We start from the raw sequence: 13,161 nt of genomic DNA on the forward strand, positions 1-13,161 counted from the left end.
AGGCCCCTACAGGTCTCTGGGCCATGCTGGGGAGGGCTAATTGGGCTCCCTCAGGCTCTGGTGAGTGACCAGAGATGGCAGGAGCTCTGGAAGAGCCGTTACTCAGAGGTGGGCACTAGATGAGTGGGCTACAAATTACCTTTGCTGGGACGCATTCCCCAGATTAAAAACCCGGCCCTACTCAGCCCCATTTGCCACTCACTTTGGAAGTCAGGAGCTTTTGTGGGTCACATTTAGGGCCCCACTGCAGGTCAGGAATTCTCAGTAGCTCCAGGTTCCCACAACCTGAAGCCCAAAGGTCTTTGGGTGCCGTCTAGGACACTTTATTGTCGGCTTCCAACTGTCCTGTTCAGGCTCATCTGCTCTTTGCTTTCACTCAACTCTTCTTCTCAGACCAGCCTACTTTCTGCCCACCTCATCCCCAACTCACCTGGGCTGTTCCACAGGCCATGGGTCTCATATGCTAATTGCACCACAGGTGTGGAACACCTGCTTCCTCCTTAGATACCTATCAAATTCTACCAGCTCATCTAGCTCCAGTTCTGGGAGACCTCTCTCAACTGGAAGTGATTTCTCTGCATCTTTCAAGGACGGCACTTTGTATTATTCATCTCCATGTCCCCAGAGCTTAGCCTGGTATGAAGAAGAAGCTCAATAAGACTTGGTTGAATAAACTAATGCACATTGATGATCATTAATTTGGCACTCTGCCTTGAGTGTGTTTTTTCACGTACATACATTATCTCTTTAACTAACTTAGGAGCTCACAGAAGGCACAGATTCTGCATTTCACTTCTCTCTACACATCACAGCACAAGCCCAGAACCTTGTATGGGGAGATGTTCAGGGACAGATTTGTTTTGATAATGAAGAAGAGAGACAGTAAAAGTGGGTTCCTTTCTGTTCCCTAATTTGGACCCTATGTTCCAGCCAAGCCCATTTCTTCTCTGTCCCTGCCACCCACTCCTTGCTTACCTGGGCTGTCACATGTTTGCTTATTCTGTTCTCTGGCTCCTCTATTTGTCCCCCCAAGCACCTATTGTTCTCAAGGTGAGATTGAACCCCCCCTCATCCACAATACCCGCCTCTAGATCTCCTGTAACTGAGAAGACTATCAGTTTACCAACTCAAGTATGAAAGCAACAGCATGGTTGTTTATTTTCTAAAAAACAGCTAGTGATAGTTAATTTTATGTGTCAACTTGACTGGGCTGAAAGATGCCCAGATTGCTGGTACAACGTTATTTCTGGGTGTGCTTGTGAGGGTGTCTCCAGAAGAGATTAGCATTTGAATTGGTGGACTGAGTAAAGAAGATGCTCTCACCAATGTGGGTGGGCATCACTCAATCTACTGAGGGCTTGAATAGAACAAAAATGTGGAGGAAGGACGGATTCACTCTCTCTGCTTGAGCTGAGACATTTTTCTTCTCCTGCTCTTGGATGTTGGTTCTCCTGTCTGAGGCCTTCAGACTCAGACTGGGACTTATACCATCTGCCCCCCACCCTGCCCCAATTCTCGAGCCTTTGGACTCAGACTGAATCACACCACCAGCATTCCTGGTTCCCCAGCTTTCAGACAGCAGATCCTGGGACTTTTTGGCTGCCATATTTGTGTGAGCCAATTCCTATAATAAATCTTTCATCTCTCTCTCTCTCTCTCTATATATATATATCCTACTGGTTCTGTTTCTTTGGAGAACCCTGACTAATACACAGCTTAATGTTGATTTCAAATCCCCATCCTACTGGGTTGTCAGGAAATTCAACCCAAATCTTCCTTTTGTCACTACCTGATCCCCCACTGTGTTAGGTAAATGCTCCAGGCCACTGTTGCCATGGGCCACTGGTCCATACTGATCACACTGGAGATGCCGCTACCCAGCAGATGTGGTCTCTCCAGGTCTACTGCTCCGCATCTTCTGGATCACCTTTGGGTCATGGGCTTCTGTGGTGCGCCCAGAGCCCAGGATATCCCATACCACAATTCCTTCTGAGGGTCTTTCAGTTTGGGGTATTTCAGGAAACAGGTTGCAAATTCCTATTGATCTTGGTACCCATAGACTCCAACCCCGCCTCCGATTTCAGTCTAGGAAAACTCTCTTTCCTCATATCCTGTTCTCCTCAATTGAGCTTTGACCTGGGGAAGCCGGGAAGCCCTTGCAAAATTCTCCCTGGCAAGGAAACTGGAGTCCACTACTTGCAGGAGCTGAGGAAGGCAAAGACAAAGAAAGAGGGAAGCATGGTCATTGTTATTTCAAAAAATTACTTTGCCTGATCTCCCTTCTCTTAGCCCCATTTATATCATATTACCCTCTTTCAGTGTTCCTTCACTTTTAAAATGCAATACTCTTGTCTCTCTGATGAAATCGTAAACTGTGAGGTCATTTCCTGGTCCACAATATATATTCCCTCATATTTCTTCCTTAGCAACTTGTACAGAGCTAAGCATGCAGTAAGTAAGCGTTAGGGCTTGCTGACTGGTTCTTTTGTTTCCAGAGTTCACTGGAGAATGACTTTGGCTCTGCTCTTCTTCTCTGAAACCTGAGAAAAGCCAGTCTCTTACCTGGGTGGCCCTTGATGCTTCCTGTCCCCAAAAACACATTGGTTCTACTCACACCACCTGCTTCTACTCCCCAAGCCCTTCCTGCTGTGTGGTCCCCTCCCACAGCCCCCACAATGCTCGCCTTGGTCTGGAGCTGGGAAAGGCAGCCCACAGCAAAGGGACAAGCTCCCTTCTTCATCCTGGCTGGATCTGACTAGAAGAAAGCGATGCCATTCCTAGTCTCTTGTGTGAGAAGGAGGCTGTGGGATCTTGGGAGACAGTTTTGAAATTCCCTATCTCTTCCTCCGCTGGTGGGACTGACACGTCGATAAGGACTCCCAGCTGCAAGGAGGTGAAGTCACAATCAGTCTTGGGCTAGTTCCAGGCATTCCTCCTTCCTTCTTCCTTTGAGCCCTCCCAATCCCTCCCTCCCTCCCTCTTTTCCTTTCTTCCTTCCTTCCTTCCTCCCTCCTTCTTTCCTTCCTTCCCTCCTTCTCTTTCTGTCTCTGTCTCTTTTTCTTTCTTTCTTTCTTTTTTTTTTATTTTGTGAGGAAGATCAGCCCTGAGCTAACATACACGCTAATCCTCCTCTTTTTGCTGAGGAAGACCGGCTCTGAGCTAACACCTATTGCCAATCCTCCTCCTTTTTTTTTTCCCCCAAATCCCCAGTAGATAGTTGTATGTCATAGTTGCACATCCTTCTAGATGCTGTATGTTGGATGCGGCCTCAGCATGGCCAGAGAAGCGGTGCGTCGGTGCGCACCTGGGATCCGAACCCGGGCTGCCAGCAGCGGAGCGCGCAGTTAACCACTAAGCCACGGGGCTGGCCCTCTTTCTTTCTAACTCACCTTGATTTTCCTCACTTCTAACCTATTCCAGCTTAGGTAATCAACGTTAACAGACTAGTGTCTATCCTTCCATGACTTTCTTTATGTACATAGAATCATACAAACTCATCTATAGGTTAATGTGTGGTTGTTATTTCTTTAAAATAGGACCATTCTACATATATTTTTCTGCATCATGTTATTATTACTTAACAATATAGTATGGAAATCCCTCCAAGTTAACTGGTATAAATATAATGCATTTTTTAAATGGCTAAATATCATTCTTTGAAGTGGCTATACCACCATTTATTCAACAGATTTCTATTGATGGGCCATCAGATTGATTTCTGTTTTGTGCAATATAAACAATGCTTCTGTATTGGTGTTTTTTAATTCTATGGAACAGATTTCCAGACATGGGATTTCTGAGTTGAAGGAAAGGTGTAAAGGTGTGAGTTAGATACAGTATAATTCACCCATCTTGGTGCAGAGTTCTGCAAGTTTGGACAAATGCATACACCACAGTCAAGATAAACAGCAGTTCCATGACCCCCAAAATTCCCTCATGGTTTTTCGTAGGCAGCTCTCCCCCAACTCCCACATTTTCAACCACTGATCTCTTTTCTGTTTCTCTAGTTTTGTGTTTTCTAGATTGTCATATAAGTGGAATCCCCAGTGTAGACTTTTGAGTCTGGCTTCTTTCACTTAGCATAACAGTTTTTCAGATCCAGCCATGTTGTTGTGAATATCAGTGGTTTGTTCCTTTTCTTTCTGAGTAGTATTCCATTATGTGGAATTATTTATCCTTTCCCCAATTGAGAAGCATTTGAGTTGTTTCCATTTTTTGGCCATTATGAATGAAGATACTACAAACATTCATGTGGAGGTATTTATGTAGACATATGTTTTCATTTCTCTTGGTTAAATTTCTAGAAGTAGGATTGCTGGGTTGTGTGGTAAGTATATATTTAACTTTCTAAGAAACTGCCAAGCTGTTTCCTATGGTTGTACTATTTTGAATTCCCACTATCAGTATATGAGCGTTCCAGTTGCTCTGCATCCCTGCTACCACTTGGTATTGTCAGCTATTTTGATTTTAACCATTCTAATAAGTGTGTAAGGTATCTCATTGTAGATTCAATTTGCATTTCCCTGATGACAAGTAGTATTGAACATCTTTTTGTGTGCTTATTTACACATACATTTCTTCTTTGCCAAAGAGTCTGTTCAAATCTTTCACTCCCCACCTTTTTATAATTTTATTTATTTATTTATTTTTTCCCCCAAAGCCCCAGCAGATAGTTGTACGTCATAGCTGCACATGCCTCCAGCTGCTGTACGTGGGACGCGGCCTCAGCGTGGCCGGAGAAGCGGTGCGTCAGTGCACGCCCGGGATCTGAACCTGGGCCGCCAGCAGCGGAGCGCGCGCACCCAGCAACTAAGCCACGGCGCCGGCCCTCCCCACCTTTTTAAAAATTCAACTGTTTGCTTTCTTATTATTGAGCTTTGGGAGCTCTTTATATAATCTGGTTTAAATCCTTTATGTATTTTGCAAATATTTTCTCCAAGTCAGTGGTCTGTCTTTTCATTCTTTTAAGAGTGTTTTTTGAAGAATAGGAGTTTTAAATATTGTGAAGTCTAATTTATCATTTTTTTTCTTTTATAGGTCATGATTTTGTATAATATTGAAGAAATCTTTGCCTAATCCAAAGACACAAAGATTTTCTCCTATGTTTTCTTCTATGTTTTATAATTTTAGCTTATAGTTTTAGGTTTTGCATTTAGGTCTATGATTCACTTTTGTTGCTGTTGTTGTTGAGGAAGATTAGCCCTGAGCTAATATCTGTGCCCATTTTCCTCTATTTTGTATGTGGGACGCCGCCACAGCATGGCTTGATGAGTGGTGTGTAGGTCTGCGCTTGGGATTCAAATCTGTGAACCCCAGGCTGCCAAAGTGGAGCATGTGAACTTAACCACTACACCACCTGGCCAGCCCCGTGATTCACTTAAGTTAATTTTTGAATAAGGTGAGAGGTAGGTTTGAGGTTAATTTTTTTGCATATGTATGTCCAATTTAAAGGCCAATCCTTTTTCATTGACATGCTTTTGCCTGTCTGTCAAAAATCAACTAACTATATCTGTTTGGGTCTCTTTCTGGACTTTCTATTTTATTCCATTGACTATATATCTTTCCTTTCTCCAATATCAGGGATGTGTATTTTTAATTTAATAAGTTTATTTTTATAAGATATTGCTAGATTGCTTTCCAAACAGGCTTCGCAGTTCATCTTTTCAACAGCAATATATGAGTAAATATATTTACTAGCAAAGGGTAGAATCACTTCATTTTTTCCTGGTTAGAAGTGATATCTCAGCATTACTTCAATTCTAATTATTTTCACTTGGTTACTTCTCTATATTATATTGGGGAAAGGGAGAGGTAGAAGGAAAGGGCACAAGGGGAAGTGAACTTATGTTATTACACCCCACGATTCAGACTTTCTGCTAGGTGCTTTTTTCCTATGTTTTAAAAAAAATTTAATCTTTTTATGGTGGTAAAACATATATATATAAAATTTACCCTTTTAACCATTTTTAAGTGTATAATTCAGTGTATATTAAGTACGTTCACAATGTTGTGCAACCATCACTACTATCCGTTTCCAGAACTTTTTCATCATCCCAACCAGAGACTCTGCACACATTAAACGCTAACTCCCCACTCCCCCCTCACCCTATTCCCCACTCACTCATGCCTGGTAACCTCTACTCTACTTCTGTAGACACTGTAGGTGGAAGTACAATGGAGCTTTGCCAGGTTAAGGAATAAAACCCTCAGCCACGGGGCGGGCAGCGTGGAGCAGTGGGAATGCCTCTTTTTGCTCCGAACCTCTCTGAGTCTTGCTTTCCTCATCTGAAAGGTAGAAATAATAACACCAGCCCTGCTGTATAAAAATCAAGTTTTTATACTGAGAAAACAAAAATGTCACAGATATAGAGTTACAACCAAACATATGCACCTTTGATAGGTTTATACAAAAACAAATTGTGAATACATTGATGCTATATTAGTAAAATTGTATTTTATATGCCCTAGGGGAGTTGCCCCTTTAAAGAAGTTCTATAATTAATTCTTTCATGAAGTGGAGGACTGTCAGCAAGTATGTCTGTTTTTAATATTCAGCTTTTAATCCTTGTTTCTTTCTTAGGACCAACTACGCAGAACATTGACTGGCTGAATTTAGTAAAGGTGGATGGTTGATGGAGAGCGGAGTGGAGCTGCTCAGACACGGGCAATCTGGAGAGAAGCCCTGTGAGAGGATGGGAGGTGTCTGCTTGCTCTCCCCACACCTTTTCTATAAACAGGATGGGTGGATTTGTCTTCCACCTCTGCGGGTCGAGGTAATGTGAGTCTTTGCCGAGCCAAGGAGCCAAGGTAAAGAAAAGCACACTTTCCGGAGGCTCCGTGCTTTGTGGGCCCTTCTAAGGGGCTCCAGAAAGCTCCTGGGGAAGCTCCAACTTGGTGCTCACACAGCTTAAGCACACTTTCCCTGCATGTCTGGGGACCATGGGGCCATCTTGGAGAAGCTGAGAAGATGTGTGGGATACGTCCAGCCTAGGTAGCCAGTGGCCTGGATTTAGCTTGGGTAAGTCTGGGTTTGCTTTTTCTTCTCTAGAGATTTGTTTTTCCCTTTTTTTGTTCCCCATGATGCTGAGCCAGGGGAGACCCAGGAAGAAGCAAGGAGAAGCAAGTCCCAGACACCAAGGCTGTGGGCATGACCACCAAGTGAAATGAGGCAGCACTGGTTGCTCACCTGGACAGTACAAACCAGACTCCTTGGCCAGCCTAATTTGGCTGTGGTTCACGTCATTCACATTGCTCCCTGTGTCTGGGCTGGAGCTGGGGTGGGGGGATCAGTCAACTCCCTGTGCTGGGCCTGGGCCTGGGCCTGGGCCTGGAAAACGTCAGGCTATGGCTGACCATTCATAAACAACCAGCCACTCCTGGGCTGAGGACAGTTTGCCATTCACCTTGCTCCAGATTTCCAGGGTCCATGTCTGTCTGTCTGTGTTTATGTCTTGGCCCTGTAAGTGGAGTCTCTTTCCTGGGGAGGCCTGTTCTTGGAGGCCATGACCTGTGGCCACCTACTCCCTACAAGACGAGGGCCTGGGCAGGCACACCTGAGCCCTTCTGAACATTTCAACCCTTTCAGGAGAGGCAGCCAGGATCTGTCTCCTTGGGCTAGAGCAGTGCTGGGTGGGAGCCAATACTATGGGCCCAGTGGACAATTCCTCACTGTGTGAATCAAGGGGAGGAAATGTCCCCCTGCCCAAATACATCCGCCCTCCCCTATGTTGCTCAAAATTCTACTGAGGTGAGACTCAGACGAAACAGTCACAATAGAGGCTGGCCCTGCGGTGTAGCGCTTAAGTGTGCGTGCTCTGCTGCTGGTGGCCCGGGTTCGGATCCCGGGCGCGCACTGATGCACCACTTGTCAGGCCATGCTAAGGCGGCGTCCCATACAAAGTAGAGGAAGATAGGCACGGATGTTAGCCCAGGGCCAGTCTTCCTCAGCAAAAAGAGGAGGATTGATATGGATGTTAGCTCAGGGCTGATCTTCCTCACCAAAAAAAAAAAAAAAAAAAAAGTTACAATAATAATAATGACAATGTTTTTTGCTTGAATTGTGCTTTCCAGGATTCATTAGCTTGTTCAATCTCAATATCAGCTTCACAGTAGGTGGGCCAGGAATTGTCTCCACTATTTCATAAATGGGGACACTGGGAGGGTCAAGGAGAGGAAGCGGGCTCTGGCTGGGGTCAGGTGGCCTGGGTCCCATCCTCATTCTGTCACTGTCACTGTCAAAGAGAACAAACGACTCCTTCTCTAAACTTAGTTTCCTGATTTGAATGTGTTTTGTAATTTATAACATTCTTTTCATTTAAGTACGACATATTGGTTAAGGGCTGGCCTTTATGTACTGATGTGAAGGGTCTCCAAGATAAGGTGCTAAGTACAGAGAGAAGCAGGTGGAATGTGGGTACAATCTGATGCTATTTGAGTTTTTAAAAAATGGCTATATATCCACACGCACACCTGATTGTATTTGTGCATGACCTTCACAGGGGGGATATACAGAGCATGTTGTTGGCAGGAGTGAGGGTAGGAGCAGGGTGTAGAGGGTGGTGGGAGGGAGGAAGTCACGGGTGGGTGGGAGGTTGAATTTATATCCCTTTGTACCTTTTAATTTTCTACCATGCATAAACAAAATTTAAAAATAAAAATATTTTATATTGGAGGTCTTAAGGTTTTATTTTGATGTAAATGATATGAGACGCTTTATGTGCATAAAGGAATTATTATCATTATCTGAGGGGGTTCCTTAAAGACTATTATCACCATTAGACTTGACAACAATGTGTATTGGGAAAATGATGGGTTTAAGAATTGAGTAAGCATGAGTTAAATTTGGCCTCTGGTTTTCTCATCTGAAAAATTGGGGGAGAGGGAGGGAATAACAGCTATTATGAGTTATGAGAAATAAAATGAAAATATGAAACACCAGGTGCAGTGTAGGGCATGTCCTTCTCCCTTCCTGTGACCTGTGCCAGCAGGGCTCTGGGGAAATGGAAAACTTGTGTGTTTCAAGTAAGTGTTGACCTCAGGGAAGGTCTCTAGGGCAGTACCATCCAATAGAAATATAATGCAAGCCACATATTAAATTGTAGGTTTTCTAGTGGCTGCGTGAAAAAAAGTACAAATAAACAGGTGACATTAATTTTAATAATATATTTTAATTAACTCAATATATTTAAAATGTAATTTTAGCATATAATCAATATAAATTATTCCTGGGATATTTTACATTTATTTTCATACTGAGTCTTTGAAATCCAGTGTGTAATTTACACTTACATCTCAATTCGGAGCAGCCCCATTTCAGCTGATCAATAGCTGCATGAGGCTAATAGCTGCCATTTTGGAGAGAATACCTGGAGAGTGTGGGCTCTTTTCCAGGGATGACACAGTAGAAGTTTCCGGATACCCAGGGGCCTGGAGCTGGAGCTTAAAGGAGGAAGGTGATGGAAGTAAAACCAAGTTTGCTCAGTCCAGGCTGTGATTAGGTAATAAAAGCACAGAACATGCTTGAGTAAATAAATACGAGGCTGTGCGCTCTGCCCCGTGAGGCTGTCCTCCCATCACCCCGAGGAAGGTCAAGTGCTTTCACTGCTGTGGTGACGTGGACAGGGAACTGGAAGGGAGGCAGGACAGAGGGCAGGGAAAGGGCTGGGTGCCGTCTCTGTGTGACCTCTGTTGTCCACTCTCCTGGTCTCTCTTCTCTCCTTCTTACTCTTCACTGTGAGCTCTTGGTCGGCCCGAGCTCTAAATGTCAGTGCTCTGGTGGTCTTGTTTTGAGCCTTTTTCTCTCCCTATGCTATACATCGCTCTCTTCTCATGGCACCAGGTCCTTCCACGGGCTCACTCTCCAGTGCTCCCCTGAGCTCGAGTCTACTGCATTGAGTCCAGAGTCTTCTCAGCATCTCAACTCGGGTCTCCCATCTCCTTCCTCCCCACGCTTGCTCCTCCTCCTGCCCTCTTTCATTTGCCTGAGTAAGAAACTTGGGATGAAATGTGGCTCCTTTCCTTCCTTCCACTTCCAAACCTTGTCAATTCTCTCTCCCAAATATCTATTGAGTGTTGAGAGATATTTCTCACTGAATTGCTGCAACAGTATCCTAATTTGTTCTTCTATATCTAATTTTGCCCATACCCAATCCGTTCTCCATCCTGCAGTCAGCATATCCTCTAGCTTAGATTCTATTCTGTAAATTTTTCGCCTAAAATGTCACTTCTCACCATTGTCCCTGGATGAAGTCCAAAGTCTGTGTGTGTCCCCAGCCAACTTCTGAGATCTCATCTCTCTCCACTTCCTCTCTTGACCTCTGTAGTGGATTGAATAGTAACCCCCAAAATTCATGTCTACCTGGAACCTCAGAATGTGACTTTATTTGGAGATAGAGTCTTTGCAGATGAAATTAGTTAAAGATCGAGATGAGTTCATTCTGGATTAGGTGGGCCCTAAATCCAATGACAAGTGTCCTTATGAGAAGAAGAGAAGACACAGCGAGACACAGAGAGAAGGCGGCCATGTGAAGACAGAGGCAGAGGTGGAGTGATATAAAACACCAAGGATTGCCAGGAGCCACTAGAAGCTAGGAGGAAGCAAGGAAGCATTATCCTCCAGAGCCTTCAGAGGGAGTATAGCCCTGATGATACCTTGATTTTGGACTTCTAGCTGGCAGAACTGTGAGAAGTTAAATTTCTGTTGCTTTAATCCACCAAGTTTGTGGTAATTTGTTATGGCAGCCTTAGGAAACCAATACACTCTGTCTGTTTCAGCTGTAATGAGCTACTTGCATTTCTTTGTCCTTGCTGTTCCTTCATGCTCTTCTACTGCCCACCTCCCTTTCCCTTCAGCCTGACTAATGGAAGCCTCTTGATGTGTGTCCCCAGCTGGGCTAGGTGGTCTCCTCTGTGGCCCCAGAGCACATGGATCTCTACGTACTAATTGCCTTTCTACTTACCTGAATCCCCCACTAGACTGGGAGTCCTGTGAGGACAGAGACATCTTAGGGACACATCCAATATTCCTCCCATGCTCAGCCAATGCCTGGCTTGCAGCAGATCCTGAGTAAGCATTTGTGGAATACCTGAATGCTATCTTCTCTGTCAGGCATTACTCTTTGTGGGTATTATTTCTAGTTATCCTTGTAAAACCATTCTAAGTTAGATATTATTATTATTTATTTTTAATTCAAGACATGGAAACCAAGGCTAAGGGCCTTCAGAGGCTGACCTGTAAGGGCATAAAATTAGGTCTATATACAGGCCTTGTAATCAACAGGAATTTGGAAACTTATTTTGGGCTCTATACAGCCTGGCTGTCAAAGCTGTATTTCTCATTGTCCAAAGTCCAAAGGTCAGGGTTTGCTGAGGGATGTGCTTATGACATCAAGTGGGAAACAGTGGTGGTCACTGTTAGGGGGGCAGAGTAACGCTGAGAAGGAGAGTCTAGTGCTCAGGAAGGGTTGAGAATCAATGGAAGAATGGAGGAACCCAGAAGCCTTGGGTGCCTCCATAGGAGGGGAACCCGCAAGGTGATAGACGATGAGGATGGGGAAGCTGCGAAGATAAAGGCAAACTTGGCCAAGTTGTAATTGTGCCTTGGCTGGGTGGTGGGGAGTGGGGCTATCACAGATTCCGGAAGGAAAGAGCATTCCCAGAGACTTGCCCCCCGGGGCCTCTATGAACCATCCCACCTACCAAGCCCATTTCCTACCCCCTGCTCCCATCAGGTGCCCTTCCCCAACTGTGCCCCACCCTCACTTTGGCCCCAGTGGGCTCCAGGCTTCACTGGCCACTGGGTCTTGGTTTCTGTGGTCTGCTCACCTGTCTCCCCCAGATGAGGCCTGGGCCACACTCACCTCCTGCAGAAGCTTCCCTGCACTGGGCCCAGTGGTCTCCCTGGAGGCTGAATTCCTTCCACTTTACTTATTACCCTCATTCTATGGGCTCTGTCCACGTGCACCCCATCTCCCGTGTCTGTCTCCTGCCCTGGAGAGCTGGGGCAGAGTCCTATTGTGCAAAGAGCCTGGGCTTTGGAGGCCCCACACCTGCGGGTGAATTGTTGCTTATTAGCAATGTAACTTTGAGCAAATGATTAACCTTGCAGCCCAGCCTCTGTTTCTTCATCCATAAAATGGGAATAATGACCCCTTCCACTTAGGGTTGTTGTGAAGATAACAAGAGGCGATGTACAGAATGTCCTTGGCATATAGTAGGTGATTGATAAATTCATGTTGATTAACCAGGCAACTGGATAATCATTGCCATCGTTATAACTAAGATCAGGGAGCACTTGCTTATTTTCTCTTTTAATACAGTCAGCTTGTGGATCTCTATTAGTTTCATTTTGCAGATACGGACAATAAGGTTCAGACAAATTGTCAAGTACTCAAGGCACATTTGGGGCTGCCCTGAGGCCTTCTGGCCTTAGATACTCTGCTTTCTCTACCCCAGTGCTCCTTGGGTGGGTATGACAGGTGTAGGGACAATTGTCACTGTTTTGGCTCTGCTCCCAGGCTGAGAGCACACTCTTGGCTCAACAGGCACTCTCCAGGGTGTCAAAAGTTCAGAAAAAAACAGAAGTAAAACTAACGAGTCACTGAAGTAGTAACTAGTAAAAGTTTATTGTGCACACACCAAAAAGACAGTTTGCAAACCGGGAGCATGTAAACCAAAATGTGGAATAAGGCTCAGAGGTATATTGTCATAAAGCAGCTTATACAGTGAGAAGGCAGGGACTGTTTATTCTTCACAGTGATGGGTTATAATATTAAGAATTTTCTTAAATTAAAGGGAATTGGTTAATGGTTACCTCATATCAATTTTGGAGAACAATTTAAGTTTCACTTATGATTTTCAGAGGCATAAGCCAGAAGTGACCCGGGTCAAGTTAGCCTTGTTTGTCTTGCAAAATAAGCTAAATTAAGTTTTTTGTACGACTAAACTGGTTTTCTCTACTCAGGGAATTTTAAGTCTGGTCTCCGATTGTGTTTGATTTTAACAGGGGTCTTTTCGACAGAACTCAAGCTTGGGAAGCGTGGCTGGTGCTTCCAGATGCGGGGCAGATGGGAAGGGCCTGTCATGAACGGCTGCAGGCTCTGGTCCTTTGCAAAGGTACTGGGCTGTGCCATGTTTTGATGTGTTTTCCTGTGTTATTGCGTG

Source organism: Ceratotherium simum, chromosome 14 (assembly GCF_057802395.1).
Source record: "Ceratotherium simum simum isolate JZ-2026a chromosome 14, ASM5780239v1, whole genome shotgun sequence".
Classification (NCBI taxonomy): Eukaryota; Metazoa; Chordata; class Mammalia; order Perissodactyla; family Rhinocerotidae; genus Ceratotherium; species Ceratotherium simum.